At 40.4% G+C, this 27,703-nt stretch overlaps 1 protein-coding gene across 11 annotated transcripts in view; it reads right to left on the reverse strand.

Annotated features, from left to right (window-relative positions):
- Nucleotides 1–27,703, reverse strand: part of Sema6d (semaphorin 6D) — a 563,349-nt gene that overhangs the window by 534,771 nt on the left and 875 nt on the right. The gene's annotated exons all lie outside the window — the stretch shown is intronic.

The raw sequence follows: 27,703 nt of genomic DNA on the forward strand, positions 1-27,703 counted from the left end.
AGAGGTGGTTGAAGAGAGGGAACAAGATGGGAGCCTACCACAGATGTCCTCTGAAAGACTCCACCCAGCAGGGGATCAAAGCAGATACTGAGACTCACAGGCAAATTTTGGGCAGAGCACAGAGTCTTATGGAAGAGTATGTTTGCATTTGTTGGGGGGTGGGGTAAAAAAGGACACAGAGGGGACAGCAGATCCACAAGAAGACCGACAGAGCCAACAAATCTGGGCCCAGGGGGGTTTGTGGAGACTAATTCACCAACTAAGAACCATGCTTGGACCTAGGCCCCCTACTCAGATGTAACTGATGGACAGCTCAGACTACATGTGGGTTCCCTAGTAGGGGTAACAGGGCCTGTCTCTAACACTGATTCTGCTTCATCCTCCTCAATCACTTCGCCCTGGCAGGTAGGCCTTGCAAAGCCACAGAGGAAGACGATAGAGCCAGTCCTGATGAGACTCGATAGGCTAGGTCACTTGGTAGAGGAGCGGTAGTCTCCCTTTCTGAGGACTAGGGATGGGGGTTGGGGGTAAGACAAAGGGAGGATGGTACCGGGATGAGACAAGGAAAGGCTATGATCTGTGAATAAGTTAAAAATAAAATTTAAAAAAAATGCCAGGTCTTTTTGTTTGGGTGAATAACTTAACTTCCAGATGCGTTTAAAACATTTATTGTTTGTAAGGACCTATAAGGTCCTTACAAGACATCACCCCATCTTTCTTTTCCTAAAATCATAACCTTTATCTTCGGTATGGTCTATCATACAGAATTAGAATTGCTACAAATGAATGTATTTAAACACGTAATAAAAACCTTGGCTGCCTGCAATAGCTATCTCCTGGTGCCTGGAAATAACTTTGGGGAGTTAATTATTAAATAATCAATAACAATAACCCTTTAACAATACTGTATTTGCCAGCATCTAACTCAGTCCTTGGCACAGAAACCCACTCAGTAATTGGTTCTTTCTTCCCTTTCTTAGTCCAATCTCCTTGAAAATCAGATTATAATATAAAACACCAGTTATACATAAATTTAGCCAAATTCTCTACACTCTAATTCCAAGTCAAAATAGACAGTAAAAACCTGATTCCAAACCTTGTATATCTGTGGCTGCACAGTGATTGCCAATTCTGACCTTCAGACAGTTTGCTACTATTTATAATAAAAATTACAGCTAATATAAATTATTAGATTAGAGTCTGGTATATAAAGGAAATATATATGTGTATGTGTGTGTGTGTGTGTGTGTGTGTGTGCGCGCGCGTGCTTTTTAATAAAAAAGGAATACATTCTTGGAAAATTATGCTTTGTCTTATCAATGGATTTAAACAATGCTGGAGAAATTTATTTTAATTTTGTGCTTGGAGTAGCTTTAGAAATTGGTCTCACTGACTGAATAAGTTAAGTGTTAGATTTTTGTAGCAGATACTATGCAGCCATTAAGGAGAACAGGTAAGTTCACAAGTACACACAAGGACACAGATAGAAAATATAGAGTTATCTGAAAATAAGCAGGTATATTAGCTTAATTAAAGCAATTTATTTGAATAAATTTCAAATATATACAGAGTAAGTACAAAGTGGTTGATACTATGAATAAAGTTTAAATCAGTTAATATCTCTATCACTAAGCATCTCACTCAAACACACAAACCAATTAATGGCTGTTATCTGTTAGGAGGGTGGAGGCAAATAAGTTAGGATTTGTTTTGTTTTTCTCATATAATTTAAAATTTTTAAGTATATACACACATTATTTCTAAAAATAGTATCAGTCATTATGTGACCATTAACATTTTGAGCATTTCTGTTTCTAATTTTCTATAGGAATAAACCAATATCTACTTCATAGATACTTTTACTTTATTGATGAAAGACTTAACTAGGCTATTATTTTCTTTGCCAAATTCTTAGTGTCAAATGCAAGACTTTTGAATAGATGCCTTTGAGAAAAAAAAATAGGTCAACCTTGGTTTGGGAGGCTAACAACATGGTCAGACAAATACCAAGTAAGCAAGTTGCCTGCCTCCCTGCCCCCCAAATCCCAATTTGTCTCCTTAGATCAGCAGAGCCCATAATAACCTCCATTTACTTTTTATGACTCCAAGAAACACCAGCTTCTGTATTCCTCTGCATCCAAATTCAAAGGAGAAATGTGCAGAACCCATGAAACCCTGCCTTGAATAGATTATGCTTGAGCCTCACTCAGAGTTCCACTGAAGTCTGCATACTGTAACAGCCATGGAAACTTCCTTTCACTTCAAAAGCACAATTAGGGTATAATATGTTAGATATGTTTTAAAAATTTAAGTTTAGACCTAAGGTATATCACAGGTATAAGCCTAGCATCTTTCCAGAAATAGGACATAATATCACAAGAGATCCTGGGTTCCTTATCCACTCACCCCCCTTCCCTAAAATGACACAGTCTGTAGTATCATTCTTTCACTTGGAGTAGAAGAAGCCTGACAGCCACACTGGCATAAGAACTGCCAGTCATTCAACTTTAATGGCTTGATAGGCCCTTGGCAATTGCTCCTTTGGCCCAGTGAAACAGCCATGAGGATGAATTTCAATCGGTTCCTCTTCATACATAAAGACCAAGTCAGGATTGACAAGCTTTGATAGTCAGACAGTTAGGGCTTTTCTGGCATGCAAACATTCATGAGGCTTAGCACAGGAGACCTGGCCAGGCCACGAGGACCAGGAAACGTCCTGAGTTTGAGCCCTCACATTCTTAAATACAAAGTTCAGGAAAGTTACATTGGTTGTGAGAATTTTAAACTGAGTTATTATTGTGTAGTAACACACACATATACACACAAAACACATACACACATATTTTTAAAAAATTATTTTCAATGAATGTGTCTTAAGACAAATTTCTTTATTGAACTGCATAAGGAAATATGCTTGTTTTGTGGCCGACACCTGTTAAAGCCAAACCTCATGATTGGAAAATTACTGTACTTGAAAGGCTAATTCTATGAACTACTGAGCCCATGGTGTAGTTCCTGTAAGTCAGGTATCTAAGACCAAAGCATTTTCTAGCATTTTCTACTCTCTCTTTCTAGCTATAATTCAGTGTCAGTTTATTTAAAATTGTAGAGTTTCAGTAGAAAAAATAAGCAGCTTAAATTTTACATAGTCTGAGTAAAATCATCCTGATATTTCCACATGGATGATCTGTTGGCAAACATTAGGTAACAATAGCCTCAGGACACAGCAGACTGTCAACATCTCAAAGATCACCAAGGAGACAGCTACAAACTCAGCATGTGGTGACCAAACAGCATCCTGAAATCTGCAGGGTGAGACCTCTTAGCAGCAACCTTTCCTCCTGGTGACACAAGGGAAGCAGGCAATGGAAACAGAAGCAGTGGAGGTAGATAGAGTAGGCCATCAGATGCCCAAGATGTTCTTTAGAAATAAAACTATCAAGCTGGAGATAGGACCCACCATGCTACAGCCTGTACTGGTCAGCAGCAGGATCTTGAGTGGCCACCCAAGTCTTGGAGAATGAGTCAGGTCTTAGAGAATAGGCCACAGTACTCATCAGGACTGGATGCATTGTCTTCCTCTGTGGTCTGGTGAGGCTGCTCCCTCCTGGGGGGGGGAGGTGATCAAAGAGCCAGCAACTGAGTTCATGTCAGAGACAGTCCCTGTTCCCATTACTAGGCAACCTACTTGGAGATGACATATAATATAGGATAAACATACTAAAATCTGTACACCTAAAGAAGCTAAGGAAGAAGGAGGACCTTGGGTAAGATGATCAATCCTCATTAGAAAGGCAAATGAGACAGACATAGGAAGAAAGGGAAAACAGGAAACAGGACAGGAGCCTACCACAGAGGGCCTCTGAAAGACTCTACCCAGAAGGGTAATAAAGCAGAGGCTGAGACTCATAGCCAAACTTTAGGCAGAGTGCAGAGAATCTTATGAAAGAAGGGGGAGATAGTAAGACCTGGAGGGGACAGGAGCTCCACAAGGTGAGCAACAGAACTAAGAAATCTGGGCCCATGGGTCTTTTCTGAGACTGATATTCCAACTAAGGACCATGTGTGGTGATAACCTAGAACCCTAGCATGGATGTAGCCCATGGCTTAGCCTGCTTTCTAATACAATCCAGGACAATGGCTCCCAGAGTGACATGGCCGTTAGTGGGTTAGGCCTTTCTCTATCAATCATTAATCAAGGAAATGTCCCACAGACTTGTATACAGGGAATCAGATGACTCTACTTTGTGTCAAGTTGACCAAAACTTAACCAGGACACCCATCTATTGATCACAGAAATCACAAAACAGCCAAAAGTCATCTGAGGACATACAAGTCAAAAGTCCCCTCATATATACACGGTCTCATGCATCAACAGAATGCTAGCCTTATTTGCTCTAAGGAATTAAAGACAAGGCCATATTTGTCACCTTCACTTTTATATTTCCTTGTTATAGTAACGTCAACAACAGTATATACTAGTATTTGCATTTTTTCTATGTCTGTGACACCACTGTAAATGTTTTAAATATTTTAGCTTATTTAATCAGTATAATAATACCATAAGGTAGGGATGTAGTGATTTTATTGTTTAAATTACATGAGACTGTGTTAGTATATTACGTGTGACACAGGTTCCCAGAGGCATACCTGTCCCTGGATGCTGTGAGCTGCCTGACATTGATAGTGGGAGCTGAACTTAAGTCCTTGGCAAGGTCAGTACTTTTAGCCACTACTGAGCCATCGTTACTCTAGCTGATTTTATTATCTTTTAAAACACAGAAACTAAAGATCTGGCAATGTTGTGCTTTGCCCCAGGTCTCATAGCTCTGAGTGGTACTCATGGGCTTCAATCCTAGATGTTATGAATCTACAACTGGACCTTAGCGATGACAGTGCAGTGTCTCCATGGGTGTTTGTGATAGCTCTTCATAGTGTCTGTTTCCAAAGTCACTCTCTCTTGTCTGTTATTGCTCTTTCATCGGTGAGTTCCAGCCCTGTTGAAGAATAAGTGTTGCCCAAAGCATATGCTTAAAGTAGGTAGCCCAGTCCTGTCCACAACATACTCTGATCTATACTAATTTTAATTTCAAAAAATGTGACAAGATGGGCACCTGGACACATAGCTCAGGCAGTTGCATGTTTGCTTAACAGGTCAAGGCCCTGGAGTCCAAGCACTCCAGAAGTCAGGTGTGGTGTTACACTTTCATCCCAGCACTCAGGAGATTAGCCTGAGATACATGAGATCCCGTGTCAAAAACAAACAAACAGAAGTCCACAGAGATTCTTACGGGGCTCCTGACTTAAGGACCCGTGTTTGAGAACTGTTGGTTAGGGCTCTCCTGTGCTTGGGATCTGCTTCCTTCCTTACAGAAGCTACCTGGGAACACGGGGCTCCTGAAAGGGAGAAGGATAGGGAGACGAAGGGAGATGGAGAGTAAGAGAGAGAGAGAGAGACATCAGTGACTCTGTACCTTGTGCCAACAGGGCGCTGCACCCTCTCTCACACAGTGAACAAGCACCAAGTACTGCAACTCTGATGTAGGTTTTCCATGATAGGTAGAGTAGAGTGGTTCTTGAAGCATAGTGAGTGCTCAGTTAATTTTTTTTCATTTGTTGATAAAATTTTTAATTTTTTTAAAATTTAAATTTTTTAAAAATAAACTTTTTTAAATCAGTAAGTTTTCTGACCCAAATTGCCCAATTCGCTGATAATGAAAGGACCACCAGGTTACCACCCCATTGTAAGTGAAAGTTCTGGGGACACCTCACTTACTACACTGACACACAAAAAGAAAAGGGGAGCTGATGCCTGGCTGGGAACCCTACACATCAAGCAAGAGATCGTGTATGATCCTTTATATTCATGTCTGCGCATTCATTACACCAACAGGTGTGTTTTCAAAACTTCTTGCAGCCTGGCTCCAAAGGCTCCTCAATTAAATCTACCCATTTCCCTCAGCCTAACTGGCTAAGTGGGCAAAAAGTTTCAGCAAGCATATTGTAAAGTCTCCTAGCATCTCATTTAAGAGAGGTGGTAGGTTTTCCCCTTGAAACTTTTTTCTTTGCAATATCTATCATCTATCTATCTATCTATCTATCTATCTATCTATCTATCTATCTATCTCTCTCTCTCTCTCTCTCTCTCTCTCTCTCTCTCTTTCTCTCTCTCTCTCTCTCTCTCTCTCTCTCTCTCTCTCTCTCTCTCTATCTCTCTCTATCTGGCATTTTTGAAAAGGCTTCCTAGCTGTTTGTTTCTGAAGCAAATCAGAAACCATGGGTTGCTGTTTGGAAGCAACCCAGGTAAGCACTGTTCCCTGTGACAGAGTTTCTGCCCGTGTGTATGTGGGTGGGGAGCTGCAGGAAGAAAAGATAGGAATGTTAATATTTAAGCGGACATGCTAATGTAGGAAGTCTTCTGTATCTGTGGATTCAACTACCCTCAGAATGAAGGGAAGCTTTAGTTGTTTCTGCACAGTGTTCAGATTTTTTCAGTCTTTGTCACCATCCTATGAACAGTCTACCACAACAGTTATTTACGTAGCCTCTGTGCTGTGCAAAGTACAATACACAATACAAAGAGGATTTGCAGCCCGTGGGAGGACATGTGCAGGTTACTGCAAGCATGCTACTGCAAAGAATTGTCTTAAGATGCTGATGGATGGAATGGTTGTATTCCTAGAGCTGAGGAAACAGAACTCATGATTTTAAGAAATGAACCAAGGAGGACATGAAGGCAAGACCACCCACAGGCCCGTGAGCCTGTATATAATGAGCACAAGCCTGCTTTCTAGGCTAGGAAGTCCTGTGGTCCTTAGGCATGGGAACATGTTACAGACATGACACTTACTGTACATAAAGCTGAAGGCAGCAGACAGTTTGAGGAAAGCATTTGGAAAGATGGCTGTATGGAAGACTTCTGAACTTACATCATGTAAATTTTATCCCTTGCTCTGCCATTAATGGACACTGTGATCCATTCAAACAAGGTCTAAGCCCTCCAAAATAGGTCGAACCCCTAGCCTAGATTTCCTCACATTAGGAAAGAGGGCAAAACTACACAAGAAAATGAATGTGTTTCAGTTTGCTGTTCTCATCACGAGAGGAAGAGAGAACCAGGGATCACTGAAATGGATTGTAGTTCTGGAAAAAAATGGTGTGCCCAAGACTGACAAGTGAAAGACAGGCCAGGTGAATTCTTAGACTAAGAGATCCAGAAAATAAGTGAGGCCTGACATGAAGCTCCCCACAAGACCAGCGGACCTCGGGCTAACAGCAGCTCAGTAACTATGAGCTAGAATTATCTCCTAGATCATGCTACAGGATGATCAGACCCCAAATTATTGTTTGTCTTTATTTGTAGAAAGGTTGTATTAATGGAGGCTAAAAGTTATGTGAATTGATTTTTAAAAATGTTCAAGGTACATGATTTGAGGACAATACCATGCATCCCTGTATACTATCCTTGTAATCTACGTATTCAAGGAATGTCGAAAGAAACTGATTTTCTCAAGCCCTGTGAAATACTAGACTACCAAAGAAAGACACTATTGTGTTTATCCATTTATGATCTTAAAGTGGGATCACTTCAAAAGAACATTGAAACTCAATATACAACTCATGTTAAAATATAAAAATCACTTATCCTGATGTGACTTTTAAATGTATCATAACCCTTGTATATAATATAAATTACTTCTACTGGTGAACTATTTTACATAAAATATTTTATGCAAATACCTATAGGTATCTATGTGTATAGGTGAGTGTGCCCATGCAAGTGGAAACCACACGACACTCCCTTGTGTTATCTTCAGGAACAGAATCCAGCTCCTTCAGGACAGGACCTCTCATTGGCCTGAAGCTCACCAAGCCGACTGGCATAGCTGGCTCTCCAGCCCCAGGCATCCTCCAGACTCTGCTAACATCACACTAAACCACCCCCATGCCCAGTGGTTTTATGTGAGCTCTAGAGGTTGCATTAATATTCTTCTGCTCATGAAGTAAGCATTTTAATGACTAAACTATCTCCCCAACTCAAGTATTAGATTTTATATTTCACTATTTTCAGTTTCATTGTCTTGTAAACATAACTTATTTTTTCTATGTGATTATCTGAGTGGCTCACCATATTAAGATATATTGATAAGCCATAATCTATAAAACCATCTTGCTCGACTTATAATTTGTCTCTAACTTCTATTACTGTTGATTGCAATAACATGCATGTCCTTATTTTGTTTCAGTTTGTTGAAACGTTTCCATAAACAAAGAGCTACAAGGTAATGGGTACGAAAAAGCTGTGAGTTTTGCTATGGGTGGCCATCTTCCTTTTGAACAGGCTGTTCTAATATTGCTCCCACCAAAGCACACACTCATCACCTTTATGAAACTCATTATTTTGGTTATATGACATTTATTTTTACGCACTTCAGAACTTGGTAGGGTGGGGCAGATATGCTTAACAACTGATCTTCAACAATTATTCTTTTGACCCTGCTCTCATACCAATTCTGGGTTGGCTCTGACAATCCACCCATACATTAGTTTACCTCTTCCCCTTATTCGTTGTGAAAATTTCATCAAGCATAACTCTGCAGTGATGAATGGTCAGGCCCCATCTGTACACGGGTTACTTTGATCTGGAAGGTAGCTGTATAAAAGAGGAAATATCAAAGAGGACATACAATCACAGCATGGTCCAAGATGCCCATAGACAGAGCAGAGACATTGGATCATGAACTTAATAGCATATTTTTAGCAAACTATAGTGGCTATATATAATAATCAGAACTGGTTTTACCAAAACCAACCCTGATTATTGGTATGCATTTATTTTTGTCTGGCTTGGTCTAAGCAGGCCTGGTCAGCTTTGAACTGGTGACCATTATGTAAAACTGGTATAGAATCTGAACGATGAATGGGCAAACCATTTCTGTATTAGTTACTATACCGTTTGCTGTAATAAAATCGAGACCAATGAAATTTATAGAAAAGGGTTTATTTAAGCTTGTAGTTTCCAAAGGAGAAGGGTCTGCTACAGAGGGGAAGTAGCAGGCATGGCAGCACAGTGGTTGGAATAGCAAGCCGAAAGCTCAACTTTTGACCCTCAAGCAGAAAACAGAGAGGGCACTGAGAATGGTGTGAGACCTTTCAGTTCTCAAAGCTCGCCCCCAGTGGCATACTTCCTCTAGCAAGGTCACATCTCCTACGTCTGCCCAAACGGTGCCACCAGCTGGGGACCAAGTATTCGGAGATTGGAGTCTCTGAGGGCATGGTCATTCAAACCACCACAAGCTATAAGGCTCCAACTCAAGATCATTTCCAAAGGAAAAGCTTTGAAAAATTGGCGAGGGGGAAACGTAGATGTTAGCTCTGATATTTTGTGATTCCCAACTTTGTAATCCATGGCTTTCTTTTCTTCCGTGGGCCTTCTTCAACCATGGACCTCCATGGAGAATTCCTTATCATGGAGAATGCCTTATTCATGGAGATATGCCTTATCAAGGGGTGATGTCTTGAGTTTCTTTCATATTCACCCCTAACCCTGTACATAGCAATCCTTGCTTTTAAATGCTTTCAATTGACAACTGACAATCCCATTCCCCAAAAGCATAGCTACGTTTCAAAAGTCTCTGCCTCAAACCAATGGCAAGCATCTTCACTGGAGGATTTTAAATTCAGCCGACTCCAGTAGCTGATTTGTGTATCATTTAATTTCACTACTCCACAATTTACTTTTAACCTATTTTTTCAGAGAATTTAAATACGTGATCAAGGTCCTTAAGCTGTTATGTTACAGTTGGAAATTACATCTGGGTGTCCTGTAAATGCCCTTTGTTTCTGTACTGTGTTATGCTTTTTTTCCAACTCTGGAGAAAGGATCCAGGTCTACACTGTGTCCTGTAGTGCCAACTCTGAATGGAATCTTCCCTGGATTCCATTCAGGGAAAACATTCAGGCTGGTATACCGGAACTGACTAGGTGATTCAGAATTGTCACTATTCAACAATCACCATTTCTACAGTGTTGACAGTGGAGTATTGTTAAAATGATACACTCTCAATTTTGTTATGAATGATAATCTCTGGTCATACATTTTTACTGTAGCTAATCAATGGTCTTTCATGTAAGCCAAAATAGCCCCTAGTGAGAGAAAGGTGCCTTGGGAAGATAGATCCTGGAGAGTTATGCTATTTAGCACTGCTGTTTATTGGCTCTACTGCTCAGGAATGTCTCAGGACCATCACTTGTAGATGAGTCAGAGTTGAACACTATTGAGATCTGAAGCAAAGGTTCCTCACAAATGACCTCAAAAAATATAAAACGAAAACTAACCTTTTGTGACTAGTCATCCCTTGCTTCCTGCGGTCTCTTCAAATGCCATCTTCCACAGGGCATGCTTGCTGTGAACAGCTCACAGCTCCTGCTGGAGCCTCTAGTTCTAGATATTTTGTCTCATCTAGTCTGAATGTTTTCTTTTTAGGGCGAATTTCAAAGTTACTGATGTACATCACTAATTTGCATCAAATCCAGTCTTTTAAATTAATAGAGTGGAAATCTGTTGGTTCTCATCATGTCCCTAACCAATTAGATTTACCCAATAACTTTTAAACTTTGTAAATTATTTTACTTGGAACAGCACATGGTAAATCAATGGGCCGATAAAGAATATGGTAGTAAAGAAATGGGGTCTAGATTATTTTTTGAAAAGCACTTTAAAAATCACTTAGGGACTTAATTGCATAAACATTGGTCACTCTTTGCTTTCACTCAAATGAAATGGAGAATCTTGTTTGGGGAAATTTTCTCTGAAACATATTTTGTACCATGGTGGATACAGACTATAGCTTAGACACTTTGTTTTCATAAGACCTTTGGCTCCATTTTTTCCCAGTAGAAGTAAAACGATGCAAGGAATTTCACTCACTTTCTAAACCATCTAGTTCAGTAATTGATATTTCTAAACTTCTGTTAATTTTGAATAATGTCTGCATTATTAATACAATCCTTCAGAAATGACTCTTAGTAGATAATTCAAATAGAAAATACCAAACCCAGGGTCAACAGACAGTCATTAATTTGTCTTTTATATTTACTATGCTCCTATTTTTACAGTTTTAAAAGCATTATCCCTCCATTTCTTAGCTAAATTAAAGTGTATGAGTTTTGTAAATGAGCTTAGTCTAGAAATCCTATTCTGACATATGGTAGAGAGTTCAGTAATTCATGCCATTCATCCTTAATGGTTTTTATTTGGAAAGTCTCTTTGTGGAGTGCAATGCTCATTCATTTTATTTCTTGAAACACTTGTGTAAGTATTGTTCTCCACAGACAAAGCAGCATAATGTAGAGACAAATTATTTGGAAGGAAATTAAAAAGAGTGAATATTTCAAAATGCAAACCACTCAAGTATTCTACTAAATAGACAAACAAGACGGGGCAAACACAGCTCCCCTCAGCCCTGCAGCGACACAGCACACCTTGACTAAAGCTCACAACTCTCTCCCTCAGCTCCCTCCCTCTGTCTCTTCCTTCAGGTACATTCGGGGAAACCACACAGCTCTACAGAAGCAAGAATCATTAAGTCATCTTCCCGTGTTGGGAAACTTTTTCAGAATTGTGTGCATTGTGTAGGGACTTTTTTGGTGTCCTCCCAAGTTAACCTGAGAAAATACTCTTCTTTACTTACACATGTAGAATATAATGTCTCCCCGTGATGCCTACAGAGTGTCTAGGACCTGCCCTGCATTTTAAACTCAGTCTCAAAATGCCAGCATGAATGAGATGGCATGGGCGAAAGTGTAGCACACTGAAATTTCAGGTGACTTTACTCCAGAATTGGAAGCTGGCTGGAATCTGAGATAATTAATGTTCTTTAGTCATTACAGTTTAAAAAAAAGCTAATAATAGTGAGTATTGGCTGAAACATGAAGATATAAATTTAGAATAGCACTTGGAATTACTCCAAGGTTATTTTATGATTTTAGCAAATGTGTTGCTTCTATAGATATCTGGGTTTTATAAAAGGGATTAACAGAGCCACAGAAAGACTTACAAGTCCTTTGTAAGAACCACTTAAATTAGTTCAATAACTTGGTGGAATTTTTCCTGTCTCTTCATAGTGTCAACATACTTTTTTAAAAATATAAATGTAACTGTTCTTCTTAATTACGAAATAAAATCACTCTAGCAGATATTCCTACAGGGAGTGGTAGGAACCTAGAGCAGAATTAGGCACTCTGACTCACTTTTCCATGCCTCCATCAACCTTAAGGCATAATATAACAACACCATTTTCCCTCCTGGAGAAATCTTGATTTCGGAGTGCCCAAATGCTTTATTCTCTTTCAGGGGTGTAGCACAACCAAATGATGAAGACTATGGATCCAGAGGGTAACCACAGTTCCTCACCAAGCCACTAATAGCTGAACATACCGCTGGCCTCTCAGCCTGTGCCTCTGCCTGTCAAATGCTATTGAGGAGAGTAACTTAACCAGAGAATACGACTAGCTAGCCACAGACAGGGCAGGCAGCACAAATTCAGTGTGCTAACTACTTTTATCACTAGATATCCCAGCTAATTCTTTGCCTCCATATACAAATATGCCCTAGGAAGCCCTTCACACTGATTCTAAAAAGACACTAGAGGAAGGATCGTAGTTCAGTGGGCTTTGATGGAAAAGATATATCTGAGGTGAAGTTAGGGAGGAAAATTTATGTCTAAGTCTTTTATAGGGTTTTCCACGGGGACTGTATTTTTATATTTGTTTTACATTTTTAATGTGGCAAATGTTGGTACTTATTTAATTGATACTAATGGAGGGCGTGTTCCATTTCTAGTACTGTAGTCAGCACTGAGGATTCTGCTGCAGCTGAAGCATCCTGATGGCTTCAGGAACCTCAGTCCCCACTTCAAAACCTCCCTTCTTACGGCTGCACATGTGCTCAGAAGCGCATGTTTAAACTAACTTAAAACACCTTCTCTCTGCTTTGTCTTATTGTGCCAGAGCTGCCACAGCGAAAACGTGGAGCAGCTGAAGTAAGACAACTTCTCAGTTCCGGGGCACGGACATCCAAGACTGTGGTAATGGGGCTCAGTTCGACCTGACATCTCTCTCCTTAGTTCCCAAAGTCGTGTCTTCACTGTATCAAACTGGGCCTACTCTTTTCTCTCTCTGTGTGTACATGTCTGATGTATCTGTCGGTCTGTCTTTCCCATATATCTCCTTTTAGGTAACAGTTAAGTTTCACTCTAAGTGAATTGCTTCCTCAAAGGCCCCATTTCTAATATCCCCATGTTCCAAGTATTGGCTTAGAGTCTCAACATTTGTATTCGGGGGTAGGGGTCTATACTTGCACATGACCCCCCCACCAGCACAGGTGTGAGCTGTTAACAGTTCTTACCTACACAAGCCCAGTCTTCCTCAGACTGCCTGGCATTGCTGGAAAGGCTTAGATGGTTTCCAGGAAGCCGCTCAGCTACCAGGTGCTGCTGTCCATGGTTGGTAATGAGAGCAACTGACACCATCTGCTTTCCTAATTCTTGTCTCCAACCTAAGAAAATCCTCTCCATTAGCCAGCAAGCCCTTTTACCTATCCTAACAGATTTTCTCACTCAAATATTTTGTGGAAGGATTTCGGATAAAGGGACAAACACAAACAAATGGACTCGGAGATGGCTGCTTCTGAAGACGTTCTGAGAGGATCATGTCCAGGGGAAATTTCTGTTTGTGAACAGAACCAGCAATGGAAACACATAGGGACCTTGTGTGTGTCTGCTTTTGAGTATCAGTCCTGAGAGCAATGCTTTTGGAGAAGGCTTCTCCCTAATGAAGGACTTGCAAGTCCACTCTCTGCAACATCTTCATTTAGGCTCTGAGAGCAGCATAAACTTATATCCACACAGCTGTCTGCTCTACTGTTCCTAAATGTGTTTCCACATCATTGATTGCAACAAGTTGTTGAATATCGATGCCAACAGACTAGGATTAAAATTTGAGCCTCGGGGTTTAGAAGAATTTCGATTCCTATCTTAGTAATTTATTAATTCATTCCATTCTCACCATAACCATTGAAATAGCCAGGCACGGTGTCATGTCACACACTTGTAATCCCAGCACTCAAGGGAGGCAGAGGCAGGCGGATCTCTGTGGGTTTGAGGCCAGCTAGGTATACAAAGTGAGTACAGGACAGAAAAATGCTGACTTGAAAAATCTAAAAAAAAAAAAAAAGAAAGGAAAAAAATAAATAAAGAGAAAGAAAATAAGAAAGAGTGAAAAAAGAAAAATAAGAAAAGAGTAAAAAAGAAAAAAAAAGGAAAAAGCAACAAAACACAACAAAAGGATTGCACCCTATTGTCAGCATGAAACCAGGTTCCTGCTTGAACCCTGTCAGTTACAGAAGCCTCTTTAAGAAGTGTGCTGGCAAAGAAGGCAGACAAGGAGCTGCTGTTCCCAGCAGCCATGCTGCCATTATGGAAGATCCATCGGATAATACAGGATCTGCACTTTATTGTTTTTGACATAATTTTAAATAGATAAATACAAATGTTTACAGTTATCACAGACAACATGACATTCTGAGTGTGCAGCATATATAGAAGATTTATTTCTCTCACCTTACTTAGATACACTAAATTATTGGTTTCCCTAGCTTGAACAGTCTCCTTCAATAAAATATTGTCTGTATAGAAAGGTACACCCTTAGAAGACTGTTTACAGAGACATTTCCTGGAGGAAATAATCATGCATAGTCTCAAATGCCTTCCTTTCCTCACCAAGCTAGTTCCTGGCTTATGGCAGTGGATGGAAGGCAGCCTGATCTACAGTATTGAGTTTGTACTGCTTCCAGTTTCCTCACAGAAAAAATAGAGAAAAAAAGTTGTTCCCATCCACTGAATAATTTGGAGTAAAACTCAAACTATTAAGCAAGGGGTGTGGTACAGCATGAACCAAACATGTCAGTCTGGTACGAATCAGAATGGGTGTAAGACAAAATGATGTAGATACGTGATTGCAAGAATGCTAGACACAGTCCTGAGGGTAACAGCTATGGCGTGAATGGCTCACCAAGAGTTTTAGAAGGACCTGCTGGTGCCCTACACTGGTGTCAGTTGTAGCGACTACTATTCTGAATCTTTAAAGCTCTCTCCTGTAGCAGGCAGCTGTTTCATTGAGATCTTAGTCACTCCAAAATCACCACATGCTCCCATTCGACATGACTTCTCCATATATCTTTGGAGGAGTTTACTGATCAATGTACTAGGCTATTGCTACAATTCTACGCTCATGCTGCAGCTTGACCAAAAAAACCCTTCGGTGTCCGTGAAGATAATCCAGATAGCATGGTCCTTAGTACTCATCGTCCCCCTCGATCTACTCCGGTTTCTGATCTCGAGCTCAAGGATAGAAAAATCTTTTGGCTTCCTAACACTAAGCTTGTTTTTGTTTTTCTGCAATGTCTGTGGCTCCTGAAAAAAAAGAAAGGCTTTTCATGTTCTCTGTCTCATCTTGCTCACTCTACCAGCCGGAAAGTCTATCCCCACACATTTTTTTTTGCTTTCACCCCAGGTTCAATAGATGTAGATATTTCTTTTCCTCAATAATATCTGACTTTCAATATCATGATGAGGATAAAGAAAGAGTCACAAGACAGGGCTCTGAAGTGCATCATGGGCTCATTGCCGCTGCCTTTCAGAGAGCTGATCCCGTCATTCTCAGGACAAGTTTCTTGGATCTGCAGAACACATTTGAGTGTATCCAAAAAAACAATTCCTTCACACAATGATTTTAATATGACTAACAAAGTTATGTAATATATCTCAAGAACTCAGCATAATAAGAACTATAAGTACTAACACTTAGGGTAACACTTGTGTTTACATATTAAACAGTATTATCAATTAAGGGAAGTGTGGAAACTCATTGCTCTCCATCAAGAGATCCAATACTTTCTGATAAATTGGCCTTTGCAGCCAAAAGTAAACAGAAACTGGTAGGTTGACAAAGTCCTTCTAGGAAGTCTTCAGATTTTCGGCTTGTTGGGAAATGTCCTTCTCTTGCTGATTTTGTTGTGGTCATTGAATCAGAGGCCATAAATCAACAGCTTAGGACTCATTTCAGTTAACTGCTCGCCTGGTCCTCAAGTTCACTTCCTACCCTGACTTCACAAAATGACAGGACTGGAATTCCAATCTTGGAAATAAAAATCCAAAAGAAAGTAAGATAGATTGACAACCCACACAACAGCTGCAACCTAATCTGCAAAGAGAATGGGGGAGGCCCATCCTACTACCCCCTTAATGGTTCACTGCACTGTCACCTCTCAGAGCCCCAAATCACTGCCTGCTAATACTTCAAAAATTCAGCACTTGGTGAGCCAATAAAGTTGGGTTCTTCACACATCTGAATTTAAGGTTCTGTATAGCGCACAAACTCACACACTTACAGGCTACCTTGACTGAAAGTTCCATGACAGGGCATTAAATCTCACAGCTGTAGGCAACAATTGTTCTCAGTTCTTCAGAAGAATCCACTGAAGATGCTACAATCCATGACCCAAAGCCAACTGCAGGTGACTTGTAAGTCTAGACTACTGCAAATCAAAGTGCAGATTTGGCTACACTGACAGAGAAAAGCTTTCTAAAGTTATAAGTGATATTTTTCCCCCAACGGTGCTAAAATCTAGTCTATCCTATTCATGTGTCGTTTTCCCAGCATTTAGAATCTGGCACTTTTCCCAGTTACTAAAAATTCTCATGAAAAGAAGCAGCCACACAAATGCAACCCGACAAGCTTAAGATCTTTTGTTGGTTTTCTTCCATAATTGATATTACATGTATATTTAGAATAAACGGACACTGCAGCCTTGTGCCAGCAGCTCATTCTAACGTGTTTCACATTCTCTTGAATTGTGTGCAACTTCAGCAGTTTCTAATCATCTTACTTTTAAATACCTCTGCTTACAATGTGAAAAGGCTTACAGCTTCATTTAAATTAAGACATTCCGCATCGCTCTGCCTGCATTCTTTCAAAATACTCAGTCAATTAACATAATCTACCTTCTAGAGAGGATTTGCTTTAAGTCAGGTAGAAAGAAATATTATTTCAGAACCGAAGACGAACAAAGCCATGAGATAGAGAGCAGATCAAATAACTGAATGAATATTAAGATTGTTTTATTTCCCCATATTTTAGGACAGAGTATATGTCCCTTTTTAAGGTGTTTTGCCATAGATTGTTTCTGAGCATACACAGTATTCCAGGACAGTTCTAAAGGGACAAAATGTCCAAAATTTCGCAGCCCCTTCTATCAGATAACAGCTCAGAAAGTCTCTGCAAGATTCCAAAATACTGCAGGCTCAATCATGCTAGGGTGCAGTGAGCTGAAGCCCAATTTATCATTCCCAGGGCATTAAATGAGCTGAGAAACAGTCCTGAGTCTGGCAGTGTTAGGGATGGCCAAAATCAGAACATGTCTGACGGTGGGGCCAGGCTGCCACCTGGAGGACAGCAGGAAACACAGCTCCTCAAATGCCAGTCAGTTCCCAACAGTCAGAGAAAGAGACCCCTGTGTGGGCTGAGCTAAGCCCATCACTCTGTTCTCCTCCCTGGCAGAAGGCTGAGCCTTTCTGCTCCATGGCTCACTGATTTGTGGAACACGTGGAGGCAGCGGCAGTAGGTTAAGCCAGGTGCCCAAAAGCCCTTGCCTTCCCTACAGACTCAGGGTGTGGGGGCTCATCCTTGGGCACACCTTTTCTCTTGTTCACCCATTTTGTTTTTGTTGGTCACTGTTACGAGCGGGGCGGAGGGGAGGTCTTATGTGCTAGTCTAGAAGAAAAAACATCAGGTCGCTTTTCAAAATGTCTAGACCCTGTGTGAAACACTACACAAACAGAAAAAGAGAAAGCTGCATCTTTGTGGCTTGTTGTTCACACAGAGTGAGCACTGGGTACCGTGTGGGGCTCCAAAAACAGAAATCTAATTCAGTCAGGACCACAGTGGGAAAAAAGACATAGAAAGCACCTCCAGTGTGTGTGTGTGTGGAGGGGGGGGGGACTCTTTAGAACCTGTTGAAGTCTGATGGGATAAATCCCTAATCACCATGAAAGCATGCTGCACACAGGGATGTTGAGTGCAATATCTTTCCAATTTCCCTGTTTTTTATGACCTGGAAGATATGGTACTAATTCCCCAAATTTATCATTTCATGGAGGAGACTGAAATTACACTCATCAAAAAGTAGAGACAAGAGGCAGGACACTGGATGCCAAATGACAAGTTAGTCAGGTGAGAAAGCACCGAGCCAGCAGACCCTCCAGGGCAGGCTGTCAACATGGGCTTCAATCCTCCTTTCAGGAGTCTGCACCCACCTATTTTTCCTTTCCTCTGCTCCTTGTTCTTTCTTTTCTTAACCCTTGATCACTACCCAAAAGAAAGTACAGAGTTTACTTCCAAAATAGTAAACAAGACTTTTTGTTTGTCTGTTTGTTTTAGCCAATTCACAACCTAAGAACATTTAAAGGAAAAAAATTATAGAATTCTGGAAGCATTCTGTTGTCCTATTGCATTTCCTCCAACTAACCTAGCAGAGAGAATGTTGGGCAAAGCCAATCTCTGCGAAGATGCTGGTGGTTACCAATTGGTACCTACCGGATGTGCAGTTAGTCTGAGAGAGCCGTAGTGACACCTCCTGGTAAGACCAAAAGAGCATTGACTGCTATAAAACTTTCCACAAGATGATCAGAAACAACGAAGAAAATATATTTCCCCACATGTACTGTGCCTTGATGCAAAAAATAGCCCATCTGTAGAGAGACACAGTCCTAACACTCGAACCGATGTTTGAATGACTTACATTTTAAAAAACAGATGAATCCAGGGAAGAATGTAGTCATGTTTTTATTTTATGACATCCAATAAATAAAGCTGATTTTATCTACTCATCTGGGAATTGTATACACAAAACCCATGCAACGTTTTCTAATGCTAAACAGTAAAATTCTATAGAAATGATTTTTAAAGTGTCTTTATGTAGTATTTTTATCTAGGCTCTTTGTAAACTGTTAATCTGACCTTTCTCTTCAACGCCTGGACAGTCATTCCCCCCCCCCACACACACACACTTCCACCTCATCCCTTAATCCCTCTCTATCTCCAACACAGGTCTGCCCTGGCCTGAAGCATTTCAAATCTAGCATCTTCTTGCTCACTGGCCACCTCTCCCCAAATTCTCTGCCTCTTTCCAAATGTGCCACCAATGTTTTGAGAAGCAGTTTAACACCCTACATACCAGAACTAAAATAAAAATAAATATTAATATGAATTTCTACCTCTTCTCAGACTCTGCAAGTGTGAAGAGGGTTTTAGAAATATAGACCCTTCTATATTCTCCCTCATTCCATCTTACCACCCACCCATCCAAATACACTTAAGTCATTACTAACATATCATGAAGAGCTCAGATTTGGGCTCTATGTTAGGAAAACACACACACACAAAACAAAACAATATGGCAGTCATTAACTTTTTTTCACAGGATTTGAATTCTAGTCATCAAATAAAAGAGGAAAAGAGTCAATGAAAGATGAAGCTTAAACTGTGATAGTGTCTCTGAAGAAAATTAATGATTTTTTTAAAATGGTGGGAGTCTATGGAAGAGCGAAAGTCAAGAGGGGCACCCAGAAAAACATTAGCAAAGGGTCTGTGACATGACAGGATTTTATTTTTGTGGAAATAATAAGCTATGATTGGCCAGAGAAGAAGTTGATGAATATGATTGTATAGATGACCCTCATAATACAATAAGAAGCTTGCAAACACTTTTAAAGGAGTGGGTCTTAACAAATAGCTATGACATGGCAGCACTTACGTTATTTCAGATTAGCACTTGATTCTTTTGACAACTTCAGAGGATAGCTATTGACATCCTCAATTTTACTGATGGAAACTCAGAAGATAAGCAACACCCCCTGGAGTCTTGTAGTTTAGCTTAGAAATGGCAATGCTGGGATTCAGCACAGCCCCAGGGTCCAGGCATCAAACAATACAAATGCAACCTCTCAGATGATGGTTTCTGCAAAAGCGAGAGTGGGGAAGAAAGTCTGTAGGAAATCAGGACGGTATTCCTCCCAGAAGTGATGGCCAGAATGACAGGGGAGGAGAATAAAGTGGGTCTACTGTATGACTGTTGAAATCCCACAAGGATTGGCTGGTAGAATAGATATCATAGGCCAGGGGAAAGCCTGGTGGGTATAAAGCTCCCAAAGACAGTTGAATCATACTACAGAAATGGCTTTCCACCAGAATCTCCCACTACTTTTTTTCTAAACTGGGAATATTTTCAAAGGACATGCTATAGACAGCATTATCCTGTCAGTGTTCAATGGGGCAGCCTTCGAATACTGTCCATTCTTCTGATCGTATATATCCACACATACCACATTTTATCCTGCATTAGTGGCCTTCTACATTTTACACCACATCACTTACTTTCACTTTGTCAATAACTGGCCTTTGAAAACTACAAGTCAACACTGCTTCACATTCTACTAAGGGAAAGCTATATACAGCTTAGTGGTTTAGTACTTGGGCAGCATGGACAAGACAGTGGGTTCAATTCCAACACCACAAAACCAAAACAAAACAAAAGAACAACAACAACAACAAAAAACATTCTTCCATAAGAACATGATATGATTTCTTCTTGTTATTACTCTTTTCTTCTCTATATTTGGGTGGGTACTATTTTCTAATTTTTCACTTGTCTTACTAATTCCGCTCATATAAATATGTTTATTGAAGTCATGATTGCTTCTTAAGGCTAATCAAAAATAAACATCAAATTTATAAGTCATTCATTAGTAAATTAGTCACTTAATTTTGTGTTGCATTTTCCTACCACCATTGAACGTTTGCCACTGCTTTATAGAAGAAGCTGAAAAAATGCAGATAGACTGAGAGCCGATGCTGATGGATGGACTAATGTAACAGTAGGTTTTTATGAAGGCCATTTTCTGAAGCTTTCAATATTAACAGTAGCAAGAAGATAGATCTTCTTCTGAGAGTGAGGCATAGCTAGAGGAATGTTCCAGAAGGGAATAAACTGTCTTGCTCTGTTCCAGGGAAATGAGTGGAGCTAAGGATGCAGTTGGATTATCTAAAACCAGTAGCCATTTAAGGCAATGAACAAGAGATCACATTCCAGAGGAAAGGCCCACAGCCATGCCCATCGTTCAGTTGGACAGGTGTTAGCAATCAAAAGGAAGTCAGATTTCATTAGGACCAAACTTGCAAATCTTTGTCTCCATGCTAATGGCCACTGTGTTGTGACACTCTCTGGTGGACTTCTGACATTTTCCATTTTGCTTGGGATTTCTGCCTTCACTCCAGGAGCTCTGGGCTGTAGTGAGGCCACTACCTTCCCCTGCACACTTACATTTGCCCTTGCTACTCTCCAACGTAGCCTTATCTTCCCACCTCCTGCCCACCCAAACTGAGAAGCATGTCCTTCCTCCTAGGCCCACAAGCCCTGAGCTGATGTGTATTACTTCATTGCTCAATGACTTTCAGGCCTTACTTCATTCTCATTGCTTAAGGCAACAAACTTTTTTTTTTCTTTTTCTTAATACTCATTTCTGTTGATCGGTATCTTGTACTCAGTAAGCTCTATCTACCTCAACTTAATGAAAGTTAAGTTTATTTCTATTTAAAGGTTAGTTTTCCCTTTAAAACCTTCAGCAGTGGAAAGATCAAAGTTGCCTTGATCATGCGCTCAGGACAACCTTATTAGTCCCGCAGCCACTTGTCAGTAAACACTTAACAAGGGGGTGTAACAATTTAGGTTAGTGAGAAGTCTGAAAATGAGCCCTGTTTTCACTTCTATGCATTGCTTGTTTGCAATAGTAAGATTGTCTACAGAGTTTTACCATGACCACAGTAACTAAGAGAAATACCATGTTTCTATGGACCTCTTAGATTATCTCTAAATCTCTAGCTTCAATATGACTAAAATATTCTCTATCTCTCTCATGCGCACATACGCTGTTGTGGCTAGTTCAATCCAACTACCATGATTTCTTCAAATACAAGTTACACGTTCACTTTATTTCATTGCCACATGTTTAAACCTTTTATTTTCATTTGAGCTATCTGGCAGGCAAAGTTGAACATTCTCGTTTGGTAGCCCATAATAAAAAAAAAATTAAAGTTAGTAAATGCTGAAGTTCTCTAGGAAGTTTCATTTTTATTAAGCAGAAATTACCAGATATATGTGGTAACCTCGTGAGGTCAGGCTCAGGTGCACACTGAACCGGAACAGACAGAACAAATGAAACACATTTTTCTTTTATTTCCACGGGCTCATTATACTTTTCTGTAGATACATATATGAAATAAAAAATGACCACAGTAGAACCTCATAATCTAATCTGAGCAGCGGAGATACACAATGATTCTTTCATGGCATTCTCATATACAATGTATAATGGGACTCAAGAATCACTAGAAAATAAAATAGAATTTCCACTTCTATCTTTAGAAGTAGCTACTCCTCAATATTAATCCACTAAATAAATGTTAAACTTTCTCACTCGCTTTCGCAAACTTTATTTTACATGCTCAAGATGAAATGGTATTTCCAAAACCTTTTGAGTTCAAATCCATCACCCCCAAAGTCACTCTTGCCGGACCAAGCTGGTGAATGATACTTAAAATTTCTAGTCTCTCTAAGGATAATTTGAAGGTATTCTTTGCCCATGTGGAAGGAATGCTTAAACTCCAACCTGAACACACCTGCATGGTGAGGGTATATGCCTGCGTTGTGTGGCAGTGAGGTCTAAAAATAACCCTCTCAGGTTCCCTGCCAATTAGGACTACTCACGTGGCACACACCTTACATGTCAGCAGTTAACAAACAACAATTTGATGAAATTTTAAGGATTTGTGCACTATTTATACCATAACTGGAAGCGTACTTACATGCAGATTTTTATTGTTTTCAACGCTCTCATTAAAGGCCACATTTAAATGACCAGTGTTCATCATTGTCTGAGAGTTTCAGATTGGGACAACAGATCGAGTTTTGGACACTAACTTATTTTAACATTAACTATAACTGAGATGTCTGAGAGAAAAGTCAGCTATGTCCACCACTCAGCGGAGTGGCAGCTGCTTAGATTTGGGACTTCAATCCCTTAGTGGCCTTAGCTGCGACTATGTCAGCCTGGGTCAATGAATTTTTTTCAGGTTTGCTTTTTTTCCTGCCTTCCTTTCCCCACCCTCCTACCAGATTTTCTATAGTTAAAAAGAACACTTTTGTGGGTGGTCTCCTCTGAAAGCTGAAAATGATTGTTGATTCTCATACAAAGGGAAACAACCAGTGGGCACTTAAACTTAACTACTGTGCTTAAGGGCAGTACTTAGAACAAATACTGTATTTATATGGACAGAAATTTCAAAAGCTGCCAGTCTGGTGGGCTAAGCATGCTATTGGAATGGCCACACCTACCAATCAGTGCCATGCAAGACAGCAAGTGAACAAGCCAAGGAGTGAAGGAAGGAAGCAGGGACAAGAGAAGGGAAGGAAGATAAGGGGGAGGAGAGAAGAGAAAACAGGAAGAGAAGAGCAGAGCAGTCTCAGGAGCCAGAGGGATGGCTCAGGGGTTGAGTGTTGGTTTCTCCTGCAGAGAAAGGATTAGGCTCAATTCCCAGTACCCACATGAAGGCTCACAACTGTCTTTAACTCCAGTCCTGGGATCTGGCTCCCTCAGGCACTACCTACATAGAGTGCACAAACATTCAAGCAGGTGAAATACTCATACACACAAAATAAAATTTTCGTTAAAAAAAAAGTCTGAGTTTGTTGTCCCGTGACATTACAGTTGCTCCCCAACACTCCTGTTGTGCCTTACAGGTACAGAGTGCTTGTGTTTTAGGTACTCCATGGAAATTCCTTACAATGGAAAATGTGGTTGCTTTGCTGTGCTGCTCAAGCCTTGCTGTGAGAGCGATCAGCTGGAAAGCGTGCGCTGAATACCATTAAGGATGAATGCCACAGATGTGCACATGAGTTGACTCAGTGGTTACCTGCTCCTCACATGTCACATCTTCATCCAGCCGAGATATCCCTACCATGACGTCAGAGTACCCCGGGATCAGAGTTCCCTACTTGGTTTTACCTACTATACTGTCACCGTGAATCCACCCTTTAGACATATTTAGATTCTGTTTCTAAGAACTTCATTCTCTCTATGTTGATGGGTCCTCTCATTCTACAACCAAAAACAAAATTATATATCCTGACAGAGAAAATGAGTAGATAAGTAGAATAAGATGAGGATAAGGCGAAAAAGAGTAGCTGTTTGTCTCTGAGCCACTTCAGAAATCTACGTTACTTCCCTGAAAACATTAACCCCCAAAGGCTACATAGTACATTACCTAAATTATTTAATTGATGACCTTAGCTTTAGCTCAAAAATGATTTCCTTCTCATTAATTAAATGGATCTTGCTCTTAAAATAAATGTAAGCCATTTTTTATTTCAAAATTCAACAGTTAACATTTTCTTTAAATAAATTTACGTCAAAGGAAACTAAAAGCACCATTTTGATGAACTTAGTTTAGTCATTTGACCAACATTTCCAGTTTTACCTAACTCAAGCAAATTAAACCACAACACCTCTTGTTTAATGAACATTCATTGAGCAGACAGGGAAGAAAACCAAAGTTTTTGCTAAAATCTTCTGGAAATACATATAGACATATTTTTTTTTTCTTTAAATGGAACAGCACTCCTCCCCAGACAGTATGAGGAAACAATGAACCTTTGGTACCTAGGGAAAGCCAAAGCCAGCTTTCAATGCAGCCAGTAGGCTCTGCTTAGGAAACTGGAGTCTGGAGAAGCCAAACACACCACTCTGGCTTGGACATGATGGGCACAGAAGACATCCCCTGTGCTCACCACTGGGAAGGCTACTCTCTCTTCCTCCTGCTAAGTTCAGACTCAAGTTTTCATGGAAGTTACTCTTCTCTCCTCAGAGTTCTCTCACCAGCCTCCCGAACCACCAAGTTTTCAACACTATGTCCCTTCACCAGGCAATGTGGAACATATTTAACAGAAGGAAAATATAAAAGACTCGGCCTTAACAGGTATTGCTTCAAAAGGCTGTTTATTTTCAAGAAAAGGGTACCAGCATAGATGCAGTTAAAATTTGAATGACATTATACACTACAAATAATTCTCTATTTAGGGGTCCTGAGAAATTACAGCAAGTGGTTGAAGAGTAATGAATGTTTGTAATTCACTAGCTGCTATTTAAAAATGCAAAGCACACCATGACATCAATGATGTTCTTTTTAATCTCAACGGATAGGCTATCACAATGAAAGCACTTGGAGAAAGACTGCGCTCCAATATACAGTTGATGAAATTTCAATGTTTTGATAATGATGATTCAGTAACATTTCATAATTTATAGAATGATGAAAATGCCCCCAGTTTGGCCTTAAAAACAGGTTTTATTTATAGACATGTCTAATGAAATTTTAGTAATAACATTTCTGTAATGAAAACTTGTTAATGGCCCTTAATATAGATTTAATATACCTATGAGAAAATAATCAGCATTTACTCAAATAACATTTTCTCCCCTGAAAGAGTAAATAACATTTTTAACTGCTTTTTTTTTTCTTTTCTTACTTTCTATCTTCCTTCAGCTCCTAGACAACAAAACAATGGCCCTTTCTTCCTGTGGAAGAGAAAACTCAATAAATACAAATGGCTACAGGGCCTCAAAGCAGTGAAATTATGGCTTTCCAAGGACTTTGTTTTTCCTTCTTGAGGAAACACATCTTAAAAGGACCTTTCCCAACACACTTTAAAGTCAGGCATATTTTAATGAAATAATTATTTTGGCAATGCTCAACATTGCTGACTGATAAATGAGACCCAAATAATGAAGTTCTGTTCTTTTACAATCAAGATTTAGTGTAGTCATCAATCTGGGTAAGAATTTAGAGTGTGGAGACTTTGGAAGATGAACAAGCTACTAACCGAAATTGGTCATGTGGGAAGGTAGTTAAATGAATGCTCAGCTTAAACATAGCTGTGGATAACTTTCCTGTCTTAATCTTCATTAGAACTTGGCTGATTCATTGCTCATTTGCTCCTATGCTAACTTGGACACAGTGTGAAAACAAACAAAAGGAAAAACGAACAGGTAATTCAGTGCCTCCAGTAAGCCATACAGTGTCGAAATGTGATCATAAGAATAGGCTATAGGAAAAGTTCTTCTTAATGTGGAAAAGCGCGACAAAAGCAATGCTGTTATGAAAAGCATGACGGATGTAAACACTAAAAGTGATAGGGGAGGGAGAAGGAGTAGATGAAGCAGTGTGGGTGACGCTCACTGCATGAACACTGATTGACTGATTCTCAGACTGGAAGTGTGAATTAGGTAGCTGATAAACAGCAGTAGAAACCTGGGCAGGCACCTCAGCTCCACAGACAGCCACATAGAGTATTGCGTATTCTCCTCCTCTCCTTCTCCCTTCATGAGTGTAGTAAAAGCTATGGCCAGAGAGACGTTCACAGGAGGCATTTCTCTGAGGGGAGGGGGGATGAACGCCAGGTTTCAGGAGACAATGCACTTAGCAGGACGTGGGCAACAAGAACATCAAATCCAGGGAGAAGGACAGTGGTGTTTCTTAGTAACTACTGATATTCACGACCAATTACAGAAGCATAATGCATAAGCACGTATGCAAACAGTACCTACACGAGATAATATTTAAACACATTTTGCTAAGAGTTGTGCACATTGTAAAAAGAGGGAGAACAGATGCCCCCTTAGCTTGGGTACTAAGGCACTGACACCATGAACAGGTGATATCATTGTCATTTCAATAATCGGGGAAAGCCAAGTAAGAATGTGTAAGAAAAGGGTTCGCTCCGGATGACCTGGGACTCCCCAAGGAGGAGAGGAGGAAGGCTTTCTCTGCCTCTGAATCCACTTCCATCCATAAATGTTAACACACTGACGGGGGTGGGGGGCATGGACTCTAATCCTTTGCTTGGTCACATATGTACGGAGGAAATTACACTTTGTTCATTAAAAGCGACTCCTCTCCCAGAACCATGTAATCTTTACTACCTGAAGGTACGAAAAGAACCACTGCACAAAGAGGGAGAAGGCCAGGGGGAAATATAAACACCGCCCAAGAACCTTTGAGGAAAACAGGTGCTAGCAAGAGGAAACAGCCAGTCGCCTAAATACGCTTAAAACTGCACCTTCGTTATTCTGCAAAACAATTTCATTGCAGGAGGTAGGTAGGTATCACCTCCTGCTTCGGAAGCTTGCTTCCCTTGGCTGTCTGTCTGGATCTGTCAGATCTAAGTTTTGCACTCAGGGACGGTTTCCGTTGTTGACTACTCTCGCTCTCTGTACCAAGAAGTCCCTTTCCAAAACGCGTAAGTCTGCCCCTACACCCACTCCTCCAAGTCACCACTTTTATTAACCCAGGGAGCTGTGTCTGTGTCGCCCAACGCGGCCCCAACAACAGTCACCGCGAACAATGAGCCAAAGGAGGGACCCACCCAGTGAGCACCTGCTAGCTTGCGCGCAAACAGGGACTCGGGACGCTCGGGCCTCGGTTCCGGTTCCCCACCCTGCTCCTCCAGACCCCAAGATAAGCCTGGAAGCAG

The sequence above is a fragment of the Psammomys obesus genome, unplaced genomic scaffold (assembly GCF_907164565.1).
Source record: "Psammomys obesus unplaced genomic scaffold, mPsaObe1.curated_primary_1811, whole genome shotgun sequence".
NCBI classification, from domain to species: Eukaryota; Metazoa; Chordata; class Mammalia; order Rodentia; family Muridae; genus Psammomys; species Psammomys obesus.